General features: G+C 35.9%; 1 protein-coding gene across 3 annotated transcripts in view; it reads right to left on the reverse strand.

Moving 5' to 3' along the window:
- The window catches only part of CNTN5 (contactin 5), a gene marked incomplete at both ends in the record, with an annotated part of 797,505 nt that overhangs the window by 773,662 nt on the left and 2,519 nt on the right, over nt 1-21,324 (reverse strand). The gene's annotated exons all lie outside the window — the stretch shown is intronic.

Here is a 21,324-nt window from a genome sequence, read left to right on the forward strand (position 1 = left end):
GGTTCCATTTGTTTACATTTGTTTGCATTTCCATTTCTCTAGGAGGTGGGTCAAAAAGGATCTTTCCGTGATTTATGTCATTGAGTGTTCTGCCTATATTTTCCTCTAAGAGTTCTATAGTGTCTGGACTTACATTTAGGCCTTTAATCCATTTTGAGTTTATTTTGGTGCATGGTGTTAGGAAGTGTTCTAATTTCATTCTTTTAGATGTAGCTGCCCAGCTTTCCCCAGCACCACTTACTGAAGTAGCTGTCTTTTCTTCATTGTATATTCTTTCCTCCTTTATCAAATATATGTGACCATATGCTCATGGGTTTATCTCTAGGCTTTCTATCCCATTCCATTGATCTATATTTCTGTTTCTGTGCCAGTACCATCCTGTCTTGATTACAGTAGCTGTGTAGTATAGTCTGAAGGCCAGGAGCCTGATTCCTCCAGCTCCGTTTTTCTTTCTCAAGATTGCTTTGGCTATTCGGGGTATTTTGTGTTTCCAAACAAATTGTGAAATTTTTACTTCTAGTTCTGTGAAAAATGCCAATAGTAGTTCGATAGGGATTGTATTGAATCTATAGATTGCTTTGGGTAGTATAGTCATTTTCACAATGTTGATTCTCCCAATCTAAGAACATGGTAATTCTCTCCATTGGTTTGTATCATCTTTAATTTCTTTCATCAGTGCCTTATAATTTTCTGCATACAGGTCTTCTGTCTCCTTAGGTAAGTTTATTCCCAGGTATTTTATTCTTTTGGTTGCAGTGGTAAATGGGAGTGTTTCCTTAATTTCTCTGTCAGATTTTTCATCATTAGTGTATAGGAATGCAAGAGTTTCTGTGCATTAATTTTGTATCCTGCTACTTTACCAAATTCATTGATTAACTCTAGTAGTTTTCTGGTAGCATCTTTAGTATTCTTTACGTATAGGACATGTCATCTGCAAACAATGACAGCTTTACTTCTTCTTTTACGATTTGGATTCCTTTTATTTCTTTGTCTTCTCTGATTGTTGTGGCTAAAACTTCCAAAACAATGTTGAATAACAGTGGTGAAAGTGGGCAACCTTGTATTGTTCCTGATCTTAGTGGAAATTGTTTCAGTTTTTCACCATTGAGGACAATGTTGGCTCTGTGTTTGTCATATATGGCCTTAATTATGTTGAGGTAATTTCCCTCTATGCCTACTTTCTGGAAAGTTTTTTTTCATACATTGGTGTTGAATATTGTCAAAAGCTTTTTCTGCATCTATTGAGATGATCATAGGGTTTTTATTCTTCAATTTGTTAATATGGTGTATCACATGGATTGATTTGTGTACATTGAAGAATCCTTGCATTCCTGAGATAAATCCCACTTGGTCATGGTGTATGATCCATTTAATGTGCTGTTGGATTCTGCTTGCTGGTATATTCTTGAGAATTTTTGCATCTATGTTCATCAGTGGTATTGGCTTGTGATTTTCTTTCTTTGTGACATCTTTGTCTGGTTTTGGTATCAGGGTGATGGTGGCCTAGTAGAATGAGTTTGGGAGTGCTCTTCCCTCTGCTATATTTTGGAAGAGTTAGAGAACGATAGGTGTTAGCTCTCTAAATGTTTGATAGAATTCTCCTGTGAAGCCATCTGGTACTGGGCTTCTGTTTGTTGGCAGATTGTTAATCACAGTTTCAATTTCAGTGCTTGTGACTGGTTGGTTTATATTTTCTATTTCTTCCTGGTTCAGTCTCAGAAGGTTGTGGTTTTCTAGGAATTTGTCCATTTCTTCCAGGTTTTCCATTTTATTGGCACATAGTTGCTGGTAGTAATCACTCATTATCCTTTGTATTTCTGCACTGTCAGTTGTGACTTCTCCTTTTTCTTTTCTAATTCTATTGATTTGAGTCTCCTCCCTTTTTTTCTTGAAGAGTCTGGCTAATGGTCTATCAATTTTGTTTATCTTCTCAAAGAATCAGCTTTTAGTTTTATCGATCTTTGCTATTGTTTCCTTCATTTGTTTTTCATTTATTTCTGATCTGATCTTTATGATTCCTTTCCTTTTGCTAACTTTGGTGGGGAGCTTTTTGTTGTTGTTCTTCGCTCTTTAATTGCTTTAGATGTAAGGTTAGGTTGTTATTTGAGATGTTTCTTGTTTCTTATGATAGGATTGTATTGCTATAAATTTCCCTCTTAGAACTGCTTTTGCTGCATCCCGCAGGTTTTGGGTCATTGTGTTTTCATTGTCATTTGTTTCTAGGTATTTTTTGATTTCCTCAGTGATCTCTTTGTTATTAAGTAGTATATTGTTTAGCCTCCATGTGTTTGTATTTTTTACAGATTTTTTCCTGTTATTGATATCTAGTCTCATAGCATTGTGGTCAGAAAAGATACTTGATATGATTTCAGTGCCCTTAAATTTCCCAAGGCTTGATTTATGACCCAAGATATGATCTATCCTGAAGAATGTTCCATGAGCACTTGAGAAGAAAATGTACTCTGTTGTTTTTGGATGGAATGTCCTATATATAACAAGTAAGTCCATCATGTTTAATGTATCATTTAAAGCTTGTGTTTCCTTATTTATTTCTAGAAATGCTGTTTATTCTCTCCATGTACGTTTTAGTCAGTTGTGTTGCTCTCGATCAACAAACCCATTATTAACCTAATTTTCTAATGGAGGAAGAGGTGAAAGATACTTATCACCTTCTGTGGAATCTATAAATGTGAGACCAAAATGAATAACAATATAGGAAATTTTGGATGATCAATCCACTGGTGAAAGTGGAGTGAAATCGTCCCCTACTATGATTGTGTTACTTTCAATTTCCCCTTTTATGGCTGTAAGCATTTGCCTTATGTATTGAGGTGCTCCTATGTAGGGTGCATAAATATTTACCGTTGTTATGTATTCTCTTGGATTGATCCCTTGATTATTATGTAGTGTCCTTCTTTGTCTCTTGTAATAGTCTATATTTTAAAGTCTATTTTGCCTAATATAAGAATTGCTACTCCAGCTTTCTTTCAGTTTCCATTTGTATGGAATATATTTTTCCATCCCCTCACTTTCAGTCTGTATGTGCCCCTAGGTCTGAAGTGGGTCTCTTGTAGACAGCATATATATCTGTCTTGTTTTTGTATCCATTCAGCCAGTCTATGTCTTTTGGTTGGAGCATTTAATCCATTTACATTTAAGGTAATTATCGATATGTATGTTTCTATGACCATTTCCTTAATTGTTTTGGGTTTGTTATTGTAGGTCTTTCCCTCCTCTTGTGTTTCCTGCCTAGAGAAGTTCCTTTACCATTTGTTGTAAAGCTGGTTTGGTGGTGCTGAATTCTCTTAGCTTTTGCTAGTCTGTAAAGGCTTTAATTTCTCCATCGAATCTGAATGAGATCCTTGCTGGGGAGAGTAATCTTGGTTGTATGTTTTTTCCCTTTCATCACTTTAAACATGTCTTGCCACTCCCTTCTGGCTTGCAGAGTTTTTGCTGATAGATCAGCTGTAAACCTTATGGGGATTCCCTTTTATGTTACTTGTTCATTTTCCCTTGCTGCTTTTAATATTTTTTCTTTATATTTAATTTTTGATAGTTTTCTTGGCATGTTTCTCCTTGGATTTGTCCTGTATGGGACCCTCTGTGCTTTCTGGACTTGATTAACTATTTCCTTTCCTATATTAGGGAAGTTTTCAACTAATCTCTTCAAATATTTTCTCAGTCCCTTTCTTTTTCTCTTCTTTTTCTGGGACCCCTATAATTCGAATGTTTGTGCATTTAGTGTTGTACCAGAGGTCTCTGAGACTGTCCCCTATTCTTTTCATTCTTTTTTCTTTATTTTGCTCTGCAGTAGTTATTTCCACTATTTTATCTTCCAGGTCACTTATCCATTCTGCCTCAGTTATTCTGCTATTGATTCCTTCTACAGAATTTTTAATTTCATTTATTGTGTTGTTCATCATTATTTGTTTGCTCTTTAGTTCTTCTAGGTCCTTGTTAAACATTTCTTTTATATTCTCCATTCTATTTCCAAGATTCTGGATCATCTTTTCTATCATTATTTTGAATTCTTTTTTTAGGTAGACTGCCTATATCCTCTTCATTTTTTTGGTCTGATGGGTTTTTACCTTGCTCTTTCATCTGCTGTGTGTTTCTCTGTCTTCTCATTTTGCTTAACTTACTGTGTTTAGGGTCTCCTTTTCACAGGCTGCAGGTTTGTAGCTCCCATTGTTTTTGGTGTTGCCCCCAGTGAGGAAGGTTTGTTCAGCGGGTTTTGTAGGTTTCCTGCTGGAGGGGACTAGTGCCTGTTTTCTGGTGTATGAGGCTAGATCTTGTCTTTCTGATGGGCAGGTCTGTGTCCAGTGGTGTTTTTTGGGGTGGTGTGACCTTATTATGATTTTAGGCAGCCTTTCTCCTAGTGGGTGGGGTTGTGTTCCTGTCTTGCTAGTTGTTTGGTATAGGGTGTCCTGAAACTTAGCTTGCTAGTCGTTCAGTGGAGCTGGGTCTTGGCATTGAGATGGAGACCTTTGGGAGATTTTTGCCATTTGATATTACATGGAGCTGGGAGGTCTCTGGTGGGCCAATGTCCTGAACTTGGCTCTCCCACCTCAAAGGCCCTGACGCCCAGCCAGAGCACCATGACCCTGTCATCCACACAGCTAAGAATAAAAGGGAGAAAAAAGGAAAGAAAGGAAAAAAGAAAGAAGAAAGAAAGAAAGAAAGAAAGAAAAGTAAAATAACCTTATTAAAATAAAAAATACGAAATAATTATTAAAAATTAAAAAAAAATTAAAGTAATTCTAAAAAAAAGAAAGAAAGAAGAGAGAAACCAAACCAAAAAACAAATCCATCAATGATAACAAGCACTAAAAACTATACAAAAAAAAAAAAAACCCTGGAGAGACAGAACCCTAGAACAAATGGTAAAAGCAAAGCTATACAGAAAAAGTCACACACAGAAGCATACATATACATACTCACAAAAAGAGAAAAGGAAAAAAAAAATATATATATATTGTTGCTCCCAAAGTCAACTGCCTCAATTTGGGATGACTCGTTGTCTCTTCAGCTATTCCCGAGATGCAGGGTACATCAAATTGATTGTGGAGATTTAATCTGCTGCTCCTGAGGTTGCTGGGAGAGGTTTCCCTTTCTCTTCTTTGTTTGCACAGCTCCTGGGGTTCAGCTTTGGATTTGGCCTGGCCTGTGCATGTAGGTCACATGAGGGTGTCTGTTCTTTGTTCAGACAGGACGGGGTTAAAGGAGTAGTTGATTAGGTGTCTCTGGCTCATTCAGGATTGGGGGAGGAAGGGGTACAGATGCAGGGTGATCCTGTGGTGGCAGTGGCCGGCCTGATGTTGCAACAGCCTGAGCCACACCGTGTGTTCTCCCAGGGAAGTTGTCCCTGGATCACAGGACCCTGGCAGTGGTGGGCTGCACAGGCTCCCAGGAGGGGAGGTGTGGATAGTGACCTGTGCTCACACACAGGCTTCTTGGTGGCTGCAGCAGCAGCCTTAGTGTCTCAGGCCCGTCTCTGAGGTCTGCGATGATAGCCGCAGCTCGCACCTGTCTTTGGAACTCGTTTAGGCTGCGCTCTTAATCCCCTCTCCTTGCACACCACAAAACAAAGAGGCAAGAAAAAGTATCTTGCCTGTTTGGCAGTTCCAGACCTTTTCCTGGACATATTACCGGCTCGCTGTGGCATACTAGCCCCCTTCAGGCTGCGTTCACGCAGGCAACCCCAGTCCTCTCCCTGGGATCTGACCTCTGAAGCCGAAGCCTCAGCTCCCAGCCCCCACCTGTCCCAGCGGTTGAGCAGACAAGCCTCTGGGGCTGGTGAGTGCTGGTCAGCTCTGATCCTCTGTGCCGGAATCTCTCTGCTTTGTCCTCCGCACCCCTGCTGCTGTGCTCTCCTCCGTGGCTCTGAAGCTTCCCCTCTCTGCCACCCGAAGTCTCCTCCTGTGAAGGGGTTTCCTAATGTTTGGAAACCTTTCCTCCTTCACAGCTCCCTCCCACTGGTGCAGGTCCCATCCTTATTCTTTTGCCTCTCTTTTTTCATTTTTCTTTTACCCTATGTGGGGAGTTTCTTGCCTTTTGGGAGGTCTGTCTTCTGCCAGTGTTCAATGGGTGTTCTGTAGGAGTTGTTCCACATGTAGATGTATTTCTGATGCATTTGTGGGGAGGAATTTGATCTCCACGTCTTACTCTTCTGCCATTTTGAAGGTCTCCCTACTTACTTCATTTTAAAGAAAATATCTGCCAAGGATACAAGCTTGAATAACAGTTCATAACTTCTGCACAGTAATCTAGTAAAAACATCTATTTGTTCTTAATTCCATGCTTTCTCTAAACATTTAAATTAATCACTTGTAGATACTCAAGTCATACATTCTGAATTTATTTTCCTTTCTGTAAAGAGTCCATTTAGAGCATATGGCTGTGGAATATGAGTGTTTGGGGGGAATGGAAGCAATTGTGTACTGAAGGATAAAAGCAGGGAGAGCTAGGGCTCTCTGTGTGAAATGCTAGTACCTTTCTCTCTGCTTTAATATACTTTTCCTTCCACTCATTCAAATACACTCAACACCTCACCGTCCACTTAAGCCCTGTCTTTTCCTGAAGTTTTTTGGTGTGAATTAATAAGTGTGTCAGGAGAGGGTCTCCGGAAGATCTCTAATGCAACTATGATTAATATTAGGAATGCTTTATACCATAGAGACTCCTGGACATGTTTCCTCCCTCATTGTAGTTCCTGATTTGTTCATCAGTCCAAATGTCTGTAACCTTAGTGAACAAAGAATGTGTAGGATGCTTTTTCCTCTGGTTTATTCACAGCATCCAGGACATTGCTTGACTCAGAGTAGCATTTAATGTTTTTTTACTGGAAGAATAATACCAGTGAAAGGCTACCAGCAGGTTTATATGTCAATAAGGAGAGAATATCCAGTGATACAGAATGAGCTCATGATTGAAACTGAAAAGTTTTATTTTTCTCCAATCACTGACAGATTTTCCTTCTTCTGCCCTAGATGACATTCTCAATGAGTCATCAGCTTTCCATATATTTTAAGGTATTAAAACAAGGTATGCTTTGGTAATTGTGACTAATTTTTAGTATACTAATATACCCAGCCCTTCCAAAGCCAAATTTTAATCTGTCATCCCTCTTCTCCCCAGATTAGGTTTGCCCTGTGAAAAGGAGACCTGAGGTAGGGCCAAAGTGGAGTTTTTTTTCCTGTCATCCTTTCTCCTGATGAATCTTTCAGATGTTGTTGGAAAGATCAAGGCCAAAAATGTTAGTTGACTGGCACTGTTGTGATACTGTCACCAAGGCTATCTGCATGTCAGATGACAAAATGCTGATTCTCTAGTGGCTTGCACATGATGGTTCTTTAAAGATTTCTTATAACCCATCATGCTGCCCAGTTCCTGGATATGACAATCTACCCTCTGACTGATGTCCTGTGTTGATGCCTCCCTCCCAGTTCTAGCCTCTAGGAGGCTACCTCTTTTTCTTTTTCGTAGTTCATCTCCTATCACATGGCATTGACTAGAATCCATTGAGATGGGTCAAGCCCATCAGGATCAACCTCTGTCCCCCAGGAAGTTCACGAACTTTTGCCCTTCCAAATGCTAGTAGTTAGTGCATCCTCTGTGACCTTTGTGTCTCATTCAGCCTTCAAGGGTAACTCTTACCAGCTTCATGACTTTAAGCAACAGGAGTTAGTTTCTATACTCTGACTACCATATCACCCACCTTCAAAGTCTAGGGAAAGCACGTCAGGCTTTCTGAAGATTTTTCTAGCATGTTTGGCTCCATCCCTCTCTTTGTAAGGGAAATCTGAGTTTCTGTAGCTTAGCAAGTATTTAATGGTGGAGTGAGAGACAGGTCTCTTCTATTGCAGACACTCCCATTGCTACAAAGAGTTCCCCTGGAGCATTCTCTCTTGGCTTGAGGAAAATATCTTCTTTCTTTCCCCTTAGTGATGGGAAGAGAAAACTCACTCCACTTCTGTCAGCTTTATATAGTCTGATGATTTTTTAACTTCTTTTAACTTTCCTTAAATTTCTTATTGTCTGATTGTTTAGGCAGAACTGTATTTGGCATCTTCTAGTAAATAACACACCCATGTGTCTAGCAATATTTCTCTCAAATATTGGGACACAGTGTCTATTCTCACCTTTGAGGCTGTAGTAAAAGTTCTGAGATGATTGGAAAACAATATTAGAATATAGAAGGAGATTTAAAATAATATACCCTAAGACACTGTGTCACAAAGAAAGAAATGAGGAAATTCACAATTTGTGGCAAAGTTTAAATTAGCACACAGCCCTCCTAATTCTAGTCTATTTCTTGTCCAATGCATTATTTTGCATTCTGGAGGGAATCATTCTAAAAACTTATAGGAAACTTTATTTAAAACAAGGTTCTGACCAAACAGAATAGCTTCATAGAATGGAATCATTTGAGTTCATGAAAAGACCATTTTTATAATCAGACCTATTTTATTGCTCTAAAAAAATAAATCTCCTGGGATGGAATCTGGAACAGATTAGGTTCTTGCCAATTTATGCTACATAATGAGATTCTAGTGCATTATTTTTCCCCAATTCATTGCATTTATTTGACAATAACAACTGTTTGTTCCTTAAATTCAATATTACATCATAGTTTGCTATCTTTAATTTCAAACTAATCTCTTTTTTGGTCTTTATTTCTATTGTTGGCTCCACTCTTCTCCCACATGCTGGCTCAAAATAATAGACTGGAGGATTTTTTATTTTCTCCTCTTTTATCCCTTATGTCCGGTAAGTGTCAACTCCACTGGATGTATCCATATATTGTTTCTAAACTCCAACCTATTCTTTCCATTCCCAGTTCTTCTACCTATAACTATTCACCATTCTCTCATTTGGTATTCCTCTATTATTAAACATCCTCTGTTATTAAAAACATGATAAAATAAAATTAAAAACTTGTAACTATTCCTTAAAGTCCAACTTTCAGAATCATAGATTTAAGGATTAGAGTAAAAATTGATATCATCTGATAGAGCAAGCCCTTTGATGCTAAAATTATCTTTATATAATAATCATTCAGCTCATGCCTGAGAACTGACAGACTCTCTTGAGATACTGTTGATTCTACCACAGGCAGACACTGGTTGCTTAGAGTGATCTTCTTTTTAGACAAATTAATTGTACCTCTCATTTTACTGTACTTTGACTGGTTTGTCCCTTTGGATTTCTTTAGAATAAGTGTAAGCTGCTTATATATAACAAACTTTTAGCTACTTAAAGATAACAGTTGTTAGTTAGACCTTTAAAAAAATCTGTCTTTTGAGCTGAGATTCTGGCTTATTTGCCATGTGACAATTCTTTCTTGTTACGGGAAATAATAAGCTGATGCATCTCACCAAGATATCAGGATACTGAAAATGATATTTATATATGATACATTAAGGGGAAAAAAGGTTATTTTTTTCAGTCTTTGCAGCTTGTTTTATGCCATGAATAATTATACTTGTTTACTAGACAATACACAAAGGCCAACTCTCAACATCCCAAATACAGAAGATAATTTGCAATTGAAAGTCATTACTGTTAATCTGGATATAATACAGGCAGGTCAAATCATTCTGTAAATCATGACCCGATTCTGTAAATCATTGTGTAATATAGACCAGGGTCTATACCCACAGTTCAACTACAAAAATACTTTTGCCTGCCTCTCCTAAGACATTTGTATATTGGAGTTCTGAATATTTTACTCATTAGCTTAAAAAAGTATCCATTAATTAATTCAGGGAAGACCTTGCAAAAAGAAGGAAGTTTCCCCTGAATCTGGTCAAAAATTACCTTAAACATTAGCTGAATCTTTAATTTAGTTCTCATTCCTTTAATTTCTTTTATCTTTTCTATTATAATATGGTTTCAAATTTTTCTTCATCACTTGTTTTCCCTCCACTGAACCCATTCTTATTTATCCATGTTTCCATAATATGATCTAGCCTAGAACTGAACATAATACTACAGTCATTGTTAGCAAACAGATGCAAAGTAGATCTAACCTCTCCCTTATTCTAGACATTGTTAATACAGCTGAAGATCATGCTAACTCCTTTTTGGTAAGCACATACCACTGCTGACTTCTAATGAAATCAATAAATATCCATTGAATACTTGCAGTTCTAAATCCTCATTGCTGTCTTCTTTCTTCCAGACTTTTGCAGTAGTAACTTACCTATTCTTCCTGCCTACATTCTTTCCCAAGCTCTAAAATCTATTTTTTGTAAAGAACCTAGCACAATCTTTTAACATGTTATCAAGTTACATCTCTCCTCTGCTTAAAATATGATCTGGTCATTGCCTCTCTATTTTCCCTTATCACTTTTCTTGTCATATACTCTCTTCATCTATATTGGTTTCCTCTCTTCTTCTGTATTGGTTCTTTTTCAAACACAGTAAGTCTGTTTCCTCTTTTTTTTTTTTCGCGGTACATGGGCCTCTCACTGTTGTGGCCTCTCCCATTGCAGAGCACAGGCTCCGGATGCGCAGGCCCAGCGGCCATGGCTCACGGGCCCAGCCGTTCCATGGCATGTGGGATCCTCCCAGACCAGGGCACGAACCTGTGTCCCCTGCATCGGCAGGCGGACTCTCAACCACTGCACCACCAGGGAAGCCCCTGTTTCCCCTTGATGACTTGACACTGTGGCTGAAACACTTTTTCTCAGATATTCACCTGGTTTCCTTTTCCACTTTTATTAGGTCTTTCCTTGGAGACCTACTCAGAGTGACCTTTCTTGATCACCCTGCGTAAAGTAACATCTTGCTACCCCATCTCCGTACACATCACTTACTATCCCTTTATTCCACTTAATTTCTTTATAAAAATTATCCTTTTTAGGTCTTGTGTTATTTCATTTCTTGCTAAGTTGTCTCTCTTCTCTCCTAGAAAGTGAGTTCCTTAAGGACACAAATTTTTTCTGTCTTGTTCACTGCTATATCCTTGAGGAACAGAGCAATATATAGTAGACACTGAATTAGTATTTGTTAAATTAACAAACAAATAAATTGGACTGAAAGATATTTGGAATTTATTAGGTCACTGGAACTGAGAATGAGATTATTTTTTTTAATTCCTTTTATCTCTGTAATCTCTACCTCCAGTAAACAACATCTTTGACACATTATATATGTCATGCCCACTTGGAACTTTTTATCTACAGCTATGATATTTTTATAAGACAGATCAAACCATAAATAAAACAATGCTGCACCAAAAGTTCTACTGAATCCTATTTAAAAAAAAAAACAGTTACTATCTTCAGAGTTATACTGAAAAAAATATGGATCCAGGGCCCAATTTGAAATAGCTCTTACCAATTTAGGCATTAAACAAAGACAGCTCTATGTCAGCAAAGATATTATCAGCTAGTACATCTCTCTGAATCACTATAAAAGAGCAAGTAAAGAGTATATAAGCCAAGTGTCCTCTTGGGGAACTTTAGAATCTCTTGAAACAAAATCTGCCAGAATACATGCTGAGCAGAAATGGGTGACATGAGACCAGAGAAGCCTGATCAAATGCACTAATAATTTAAAATTTTTACCTAATTTATTTTTCTTTGCTTTATTTTTTCATTTCTTTTTTTTTTCCCTCTTTATTTCTTTCAAATTTTTACAGGCTATTTTCACAGTCCCCTAATCTAACATAAGATAATTGCTACTTCTTTAACTCAAGACTTCAGAATGTCCAAACAAGGCTCAGCATAGTTCTTGGTATTGAAAACATATCAGAACTTTTGTTTGCAGGGAGGTTTTTTGTTTTGTTTTGTTTTGTTTTAATTACAAATTCAATTTCACTACTAATGATTCTGTTAAGAATGTCTATTTCTTCCTGATTCACTCTTGGCAGGTTGCATGTTTCTAGAACTTTGTCCATTTTTTCTAGGTTTTCCAATTTGTTGGTGTATAACTGTTCATAGTGTTCTCTTCTGATTTTTTTGTATCTCTGTGGTATCAGTTGTTATTTCTCCTCTTTCATTTCTTATTTTGTTTACTTGGGCCCTTTGTCTTTTATTCTTGACAAACCTGACTAAACATTTATCAATTATGTTTATCATTTCAAAAAACCAGTACTTGGTTTCATTAATCTTTTCTGTTGCTTTTTGGTCTCTATTTATTTCCTTTCTTATCTTTATTATTTCCTTCTTTCTGCTGACTTTGGGCTTTGAGCTTCTTTTCCTAATTCCTTTAGATGATGTGTTAGGTTGTTTATTTGAGATATTTCCTGTTTCCTGATGTAGGCCTATACTGCCATAAACTTCCTTATTAGAAGTTCCCATATGTTTTTGTTGCATCCCAAAGACTTTGGAAAACTGTGTTTCCATTTTCATTGTCTCCAGGTATTTTCTGATTTCTTCTTTGATTTCTTCATTGACCCATTGATTTTTTAATAACATGTTGCTTAGTCCCCACATGTACTACAAAGCTACAATAATCAAAACAGCATGGTACTGTATCAGATATAGACACATAGATCAATAGAATGGTATAGAGAGCCCTGAAATAAACCCACACACTTATGGTCAAATAATCGATGACAAAGGAAGCAAGAATATGCAATGGAGAAAAGATAGACTTAAATAACTGATGCTGGGAAAACTGCACAGCTTCATGTTAAATAATGAGATTAAAACATTTCCTCACATCATATACAAAAATAAATTCAAAATGGGTTAAAGACCTAACTGTAAGATCTGAAACCATAGAACTCTTAGGAGAGAAAATAGGCAGAACATCCTTTGACATAAATCATAGTGATATTCTTTTGGATATGTCTCCTAAGGCAAAAGAAATAAAAGCAAAAATAAACAAATGGGACCTAATTAAGCTAAAAGATTTTGCACAGCAAAGGAAACCATCAAAAAAAAAAAAAAGACAACCTACTGAATGAGAGAAAATATTTGCAAATGATAAGACAAATAGGAGTTAATATTCAAAATATATAAGCAGCTTATACAACTCAATATTGAAAAAATAAACAACCTGATTAAAAATGGGCAGAAAATTTGAATAGATATTTTTCCAATGAAGACATGCAGATGGCTAACAGGCATATGAAAAGATGCTCAACCGTGCTAATCATCAGAGAAATACAAATCAAAACTACAATGAGACATCACCTCACACTTACCAGAATGGCAAACATCAATAGCAAATGTTGGTGAGGATGTGGAAAAAACGGACACTGCTGGTTGGAATGTAAATTGCTGCAGCCACTGTGGAAAACACTATGGGAAGTTCCTCAAAATACTAAAAGTAAAACTACCATATGATCCAGAAGTTCCACTCCTGGGTATATATCTGAAGAAAACAAAAACACTAATTCAAAAAGATATATGCAAAAAATAAAAAATATATGTACCTCAATGTTCATAGAAACATTATTTATAGTAACCAAGACATTGAAACAACCTAAGTGCCCATCAATAGATGACCGGATAAAGAAGATGTGGTATATACATAAAATGGAATATTACTCAGACATAAAAACTGAATGGCATTCTGCCATTTGCAGTAACATGGATAGACCTAGAGAGTATTATGCTTAGTGAAATAAGTCAGACAGAGAAGGACCTAGAGAGTACTATGCTTAGTGAAATAGGTCAGACAGAGAAAGACAAATACTGTATGTTATCACTCATATGTGGAATCTAAAAAATAAAACAAATGAGTATATATAAAAAAACAGAAACAGATGCACACATATAGAGAATGAACTAATAGTTACCAGTAGGGAGAGGGAAAGGAGGATGGGCAAGATAGGGGTATGAGATTAAGAGACACAAACTACTAACATAAAATTGATAAGCAACAAGGATATATTGTACAGCAGAGTAGAATATAGCAATTATTTGGTAATAACTATAAATGGAGTATAATCTATAAAAATATGGATTCACTGTATTGTACAACTGAAACTAATATAATGTTTTAAATCAACTATACTTCAATTAAAAAACACACACATCAGAACAATCAGGTTAGAGAATACAAAATCATTCATCCCTTTTGGATGTTTTCTAACCAGAAAGTGCTATAACCAGAAGCATAGCTTATGCCCCTCCTAACAGAAGAAACAAATAAAACAATTAATTGTTTCCTTTAATTCACTTAAAAATAGGTACCTGTACTTACAGAAAATATTATGCTAGAACTTGTGTATGAAACATCAAATAAAATAGGTATCACCTCTGTTTTTATAGAGCAGATGGCCTTATAATTTTTTATTTAAACATGTAAAAATAATAATTGCAAAATATGCAAGTACTAAAAAGGAAAAATCATCACTTAAAACCAAATTTATCCCTGATTGTCACCATTTGGATGGTTCCACCATACTCTAAATCCACAGTAGTTAAGGTCATGCTGCAATCATAGCCAGCATCATAAACAGATCATTAGGAATAATTAAGTTATCTGACAAATTTCAGTGTTAAAGCAACACTGAGAATTAGAATGGAAAGCATTTTTTTCAAATGCTAGAAAGAAAAATTTATTGTGTTGACACCTATATCGAATAAATATTACCAAATATAGAAGTTGATGACTAAATTTCAAGAAATCTGTAGTTAACTTGATTAGTGGTTAGAAAAATAAGATGTTCCCAAAGAGCTAAAATAAACATAAAATTATACAGAACTTAACCCTTTTCCATTCTCACAACTAATTATATAGGGTTTATTTTACACATGGTATATTTACAGAATTTGTGTCCTGATAAACCTATACAATTTATTTAAAGTCAAGGAGAGGAGAAATTTTTCCTTGCATTTGTTCTGCATCTCAACTGTGTTCAGCTTTCCTTGGGGCTTAGTGTATGTCTCTCCATTTTACAGACAGAATTGGCTTGTATTTGAACCAATGAGTTACAAAAAAGTAGCTGTTTTCTTGCTGACAATGGCTCAAGCTAATGCATGGGGGCAGCTCCCCAGAAGCTCATACTAAGCAGTAAGTAATCTCTGCCATAAATAAACATATTTCACAGTAGTATTACTGTGGTAGAAATTTATCTCTCTTTAAAGAATGATACTGTGAATATTCATTTACATTTTCTTGTGGGCACTTGATACAACACAAATTCTTTGAGCATTATTTTAAAATAACAAAGAATCAATGTAGCACATGATTAATTTTTTATCAACAAATATTTGTCATCATTAAAAATAATAATGCCAGTCCAGTGTAAAAAGCATGGGATAACTTTCATGGCACTTTCTGGATTACAACATACTTTGATATATAGTGCTTACTCCTTAACCAAACTCAAGGGGAAATATATTTTTAATATTTTTTTATGTAAGATAAATAACATTTAGATGACTTAATAAATTAGTTAATTCTCTCTTTAATCTTCAAAACACTGAGAACACATATTTATCCTCAATTCTCTAGGATGCTTTCTTTAGTTGATGGTTTCATTTTATATCACTCCAGGAAGTGCTGACAATTTCAGATACTTTTTAACATTTCCTTTGCCTTTAAGATAAAAATAACAAATAAAACTCTCTAAATTCAGATGATGCACTCCCCTCCCCTTGCTGCCCTCCACCTTGCTCACAAGGAGAAATTAAATTATATTCTGATTAATTACATGTCTAATACCACCAGTGCACAGCTGATAAGAGTCAACTTGGTTTCCTGCACTGAGGTAGGCTCCATTATCATCATGACTTCCTGGGGGACCAATACAGTGTGCACATACATAATTTCAAAATGATCACAGAGGAGCCATAATCCATTTCTCTTTCTCATCTGCAGTAGCCCAGTCAGACTTAATATTATCAGGCACCTGTTTTCAGTAACACTTTTGTTTTCATTTCCTTTTAAAGTTATTAGGCAGCACTAGCTGACAGTGACAAAGTTCTGTGCTATTTACCACACTGCCAGTAAGAAGAAGGATAGTATTTGTATAAGCTTATCAATGACAGACATTCTCTGTTTAATAGTATATCATCCTCTTGGCAGAAGTAGCAGGCTGTCACCTTTCCAATAAAATGGATTTAACCCAGTGGAGGAGAATGGGGTCAAAGTAGAGAAAAAATGCCTTATTTGCGGGCTTGTTTTTGAAGCAATACAGCTTATATTGAAAGCATCTGAAAGTAAGCCAAGGAAGGTAACTAGATGTACTTATGTAGGAAGGACGTCAGTGTAGCTCTGAGCAACTGGATTTCCTCTTTTGCCTCCCCTTCGTGTCACCTGCTATGTTGAAAGAATTGTTGTAGGAGGCAGCTTTCTCATTATTCTTCCACTAGTTACCATCTATATGATGTTGGGCATATGACAGAATCTTCCTGAGCCTCTCATCCCTATTGAGAACAAACAGTATTTTACTTGCCCAATTACAAGGAACTGGACTTCACAATCTCCAAATTATTTTTAATTCTAAGATTTATAAATGCAGTTAGAGAAATATATATTTTTCATTTTAGAAGAGATATAAATACATCTGGCTTTAATAAATCTAATTAAATATTATTTTAAGTTATAACTTTGATAGAAATATATAAATAGAATTGTGATGTTGACAAATATAGGCTGGTACTGGGGAGTGCAAAAAGAACACTTTCAAAAATCTTCAAACAAAAGGGTGTGTGTTAATGAGTCTAATAATAGCTGCTTTCTAGATATTCTAATAATACATATTAAAATTAATATTTGTATATGACAGTGTCCTATAAGGCTATTCTATTACATTTCGCAGAAAGAAATCTATTTGTAATAAATATCATTGTAATAGATTTCACCCATTGTTAAACATTTCAAAAGAAACTAGCCATATTTCAAAAGGAATATAATGAGTAAGAAATCCATTGAATAGGGTATTCTGTATAACAGAGCAGAAAAATTTAAACCCTTTAGCTTTTGTTGTTGTTATTATTTATTTACTTCAACATGGAGACTGAATGAAAAGCAATTCACAAAGAACCTTGAAATGCCAGTCAAGTTGCTTATAAATCCTGAACCTTATTGTCTCTTCCCAATCATTATCTCTTCACATATTTGAAGGATAATATATCCTTGAAGAATCACTTTTAAAGAATATAATAAGATGGATTTTGGCACAGTAGAGGTTGAAATGTTGATGCTTCTTGTCACATATACGTTCATAACTAGGCTTTAGTAATTATGATTCCTTCCCCAAATGATTTCACTCATTCTATCATGAAAAGCTTACATTTTATTGAACTTAATTAATTTCATATGGATAAAAATAGTTTGACTGATTTTTAAAGCTTTTTAAGCTCAGCTAATGAGGTTATTAGATCACAGTGCTGTCTCTGTTTCTGAAATAAAGATACAAAGAAATTCCATTTTCTTTATTGTTAAGTAAAACAGGATTGTTATTATTTGCATGTTAAACATTTATAGATATCAATAAACATGTGGTAGAACTCAAAACTGAGCATGGCTATTTTTATGGCTTTATGCACACCCTTAAACCACTTTACTGAAGTATGATTATAATAAGCTGTACATATTTAGTATATACAACTTGATGAGTTTGCAATAAGTATATACCCATGAAACCATCACCACAATCTATGCCATAAACATATCCAACAACTCCAAAAGTTATCATCTGCCTTCTTGACAATATATTATTATTATTGTTATTAGTATTATTATTATTTAGTGGTAAGAGTATATAAAATAAATAAGATTTACCCTCTTAGCAAATTTCTAAGGGGTACCACTTATATGAGGAAGCAAAAATAATCAAACTCATAGAAACAGAGTAGAATGGTGGTTGCCAGGGGCTGTAGAGAGGGGGAACGGAAGGAGTATTAGTCAAAGGTGCACAGTTTCAATTATGCAAGATGCATACTTCCTACAGATCTACTATAGAGCATAGTGCCTATAGTTTGTAATACTGTACTGCATATTCTTTACAATATGCTTCTCCAGCTACTCTCTTTACGAGGTCAAATATAGTTTTCCAATCCTTGAATCAGTCTTGGCCTATGTGATTTGCTTTTGTCAATGAGACATTAGTAAACATGACAGACAGGCTTGAACCATGCTTGCAAATTGGCACCTACCATTTCTATTGTTGTACCTAGGAACCCGCAACCACAGCCAAGAGACTGGGCTAGACTACTGGATGATCAGAGACATGACAAGGTCATTCCCACTGCCTTTACTAGTAGGAGATAGTAACCAGCAGCATGGGTGAGACCGCATGACACCATCCAGTCCTATTCTTTCAACCCTCATGGGAAGTTTTAGAGATCAGCTGAACCTGCCCAAATCAGAAGAACCACCAAACTGACTTTCAGAATTGTGAGAAATAATATTATTGAAGTTTTTGTTTAAGCTAAAAAACTTGAGGATGATTTGTTATGGAGTTAAAGCTAATTAGCACAATATACAATTGACGTCTATTTAATCTATTATGTGGATTATATTTCTATAAACAGTAGTTTCTCTAACCTTAAAACACACACCCAGAAATGTACAGATGAAATTCATTCCTTCCTGAATTTCTCTTTTCCAAGTTATTTGTCATTTTTTTCTTTCTCTTCCTCAGCTCAACTTCTCAGAAAACAAAATTTATAGTAATTGTATTATTTTCCTCCTCTGCTAATCATTTCACAGCTCATTATCATAAGACAGATGTTCCCACTACTTCGTTAAAGGCAATTATCATTAGCATTAAGAGGAAATGTTTTTAGTACTAATCTCACATAACCTTCCTACAGCATTTCCACTGCTGACCACTCCTTCTCAGAACCTGTTCTGTTATCACTCTTTCCTAGAATTTCTCCCAACTCACCACCCCTGCTTTTCAACCTATACTTTATCTTGCTCCTTATTCATGCTTCTCAGAATTTCTTCCTTGCCTTATGACTCATCATTACCTACATAATCCTTGGGTGATTATTTTCCTCCCCAGAGCTTCAAATTCATCTATACAATAATGAACCCCATAATGAACGCCAAATTTACTTTTAACTCAGTCATCTTTCTTACACTTTAAACATCTCCATCTGAGTGTGTCACAGATATCTGAAGCTCAACATGTGCATTATTGAGTTCAGTATTTCCCCACTCTGAATTGCACCCCCTACTTTATTCAGTATCCAAGCAAATGACAATATCATCTACTCCATAAGCAAATTGAGACCTTGCTATTTCCTCTAAAACAAAATATTTAATCATTTACCAACTTCTATATATTTTATTGCCAAAAAACGTTTGAATCTGTCAGCTCCTGATGCCCTTCACTACTGTTATGCTTAATCCATTTTGTTTCCATAAACCCAAACCAGTTTCTACTTTTATTAATATCTTATATTAATATGGAACATTTGCCACAAATAATGGACAAATATTGACATTTTATTTTTAACTGAAGTACATACTTTATTCAGATTTCCTTAATTTTTAAATATTTTTTTTTCTGTTGCAAGATCCTATCCAGGGTAATGCATTACATTTATTTATTATGTTTCCTTAGTCTCCTCTTTCTGTGACAGTTTCTCCAATATTCTTGGTTTTTGATGACCTTGAAAATGTTGAGGATTACTGGCCAGGTGTTTCATAGAATGCTCCTCAGTTGGGATTTTTCTGATATAGAGACACAGGCTTGAGGAAGGAAAACTACAGAGGTGAGGTGCCATTCTCGTCACATTATATCTTGGGTAAATGCTGTTATGGTTGGTGTTGACCTTGTTCATCACTAGGTTGATGTAGTCCTTACCACTTTCCTCCGCTGTAAAGCTACTTTCTTTATTCCGCTTTTCTATTCTGTACTTTTTGGAGACACGTCACTATGTGCAGTCCACACTTAAGGAAGTGGGAGCTACACTCCACCTCCTTGAAAACAAAGCATCTAAATAAATTATTTGAAATTCATCTACATGGGAAGTTTGTCTATTCTTTTCATTATTCAATCACTTATTTATATCAATATGGACTTTTAAATTTTATTCTTTGGGTTGTAACTCAATACTTCTTTATTTTCTTGCTCAAATTTTTCCAGTTTGGGCCATTGGGAACTCTTTTTTTTAACATCTTTATTGGAGTATAATTGCTTTACAATGGTGTGTTAGTTTCTGCTTTATAACAAAGTGAATCAGTTATACATATACATATATCCCCATATCTCTTCCCTCTTGCGTCTCCCTCCCTTCCACCCTATCCCACCCCTCTAGGTGGTCACAAAGCACCGAGTTGATCTCCCTGTGCTCTGCAGCTGCTTCCCACTAGCTATCTATTTTACATTTGGTAGTGTATATATGTCCATGCCACTCTCTCACTTTGTCACAGCTTACCCTCCCCCCTCCCCATATCCTCAAGTCCATTCTCTAGTAGGTCTGTGTCTTTATTCCCATCTTGCCCCTAGGTTCTTCATGACTTTTTTATTTTTCTTAGATTCCATATATACTTGTTAGCATACGGTAATTATTTTTCTCTTTCAGTTGGTTCCTGTGTCCCTTTGACATTGGTTCCTCATATGTTTGTTTTTTGTTTACTGGTTTGTTTGCTTTAGCAGCTCCTCACTTTCTGGCACAAGATATTCTAGGCTGATCAAGTATATTTCCTGCCCCAGTCCTAGAATCAGCCATATCTCCAAATAGCCCTGATTCTTTTAATTGGAGAATGGTATTAGAAACCAAGATCGTGGCACTTTGTGTGCTGGTTTCTACTGCAGTACATTGCTTCTAGGCCTTCTCAGATGACAGAGAAAAATAAATATATGTGTGTACACCTAGCCATGTATATATACATATCTATGAATACTTTTCATATGTAACTATATGTATCTACATTAAGCTAAACATGACTTCATATTGAAGTCTCCAACTCTAATCCATTACCACATGGATTATTCTAGCCTTCTTCTCTTGCTTATCTGTAACCTCCCACTCCATCAGTGAGACAGTTGGCTCCCACCATCCACCATGCATTGACTTAATTGTTCAATCCCATGCATAGGGGTTTTAGAGTTGCTAACACAGAGAAATAAAGTTCTTAACTAGAGTACAGTGTCAAAGTACAGTTTTTTGTTTGTTTGTTTGTTTTTGCCTTTAGTTTTACAGATTCATTTCCAAAGTTACTTAAGTCGGTACCATTTTTCCCACACTCCCCTAAAGTAGAGGTTGTTTCATACATTTGTAATACTGTTAGATTCTTTGTCACATTCTGCATTTCATCCAGGAGCCTCTAACCTCCTAGATTATTATTATTTTAATTTATGTACATTAAGGTTTACTCTGTGCTGTAAAGTTCTATTGGTTTTGATAAATGCATAATGTTATTCTTCCGCCACTACAGTATCATACAGAATAGTTT

Source organism: Leucopleurus acutus (assembly GCF_964270905.1).
Source record: "Leucopleurus acutus genome assembly, chromosome: 8".
NCBI classification, from domain to species: domain Eukaryota; kingdom Metazoa; phylum Chordata; class Mammalia; order Artiodactyla; family Delphinidae; genus Leucopleurus; species Leucopleurus acutus.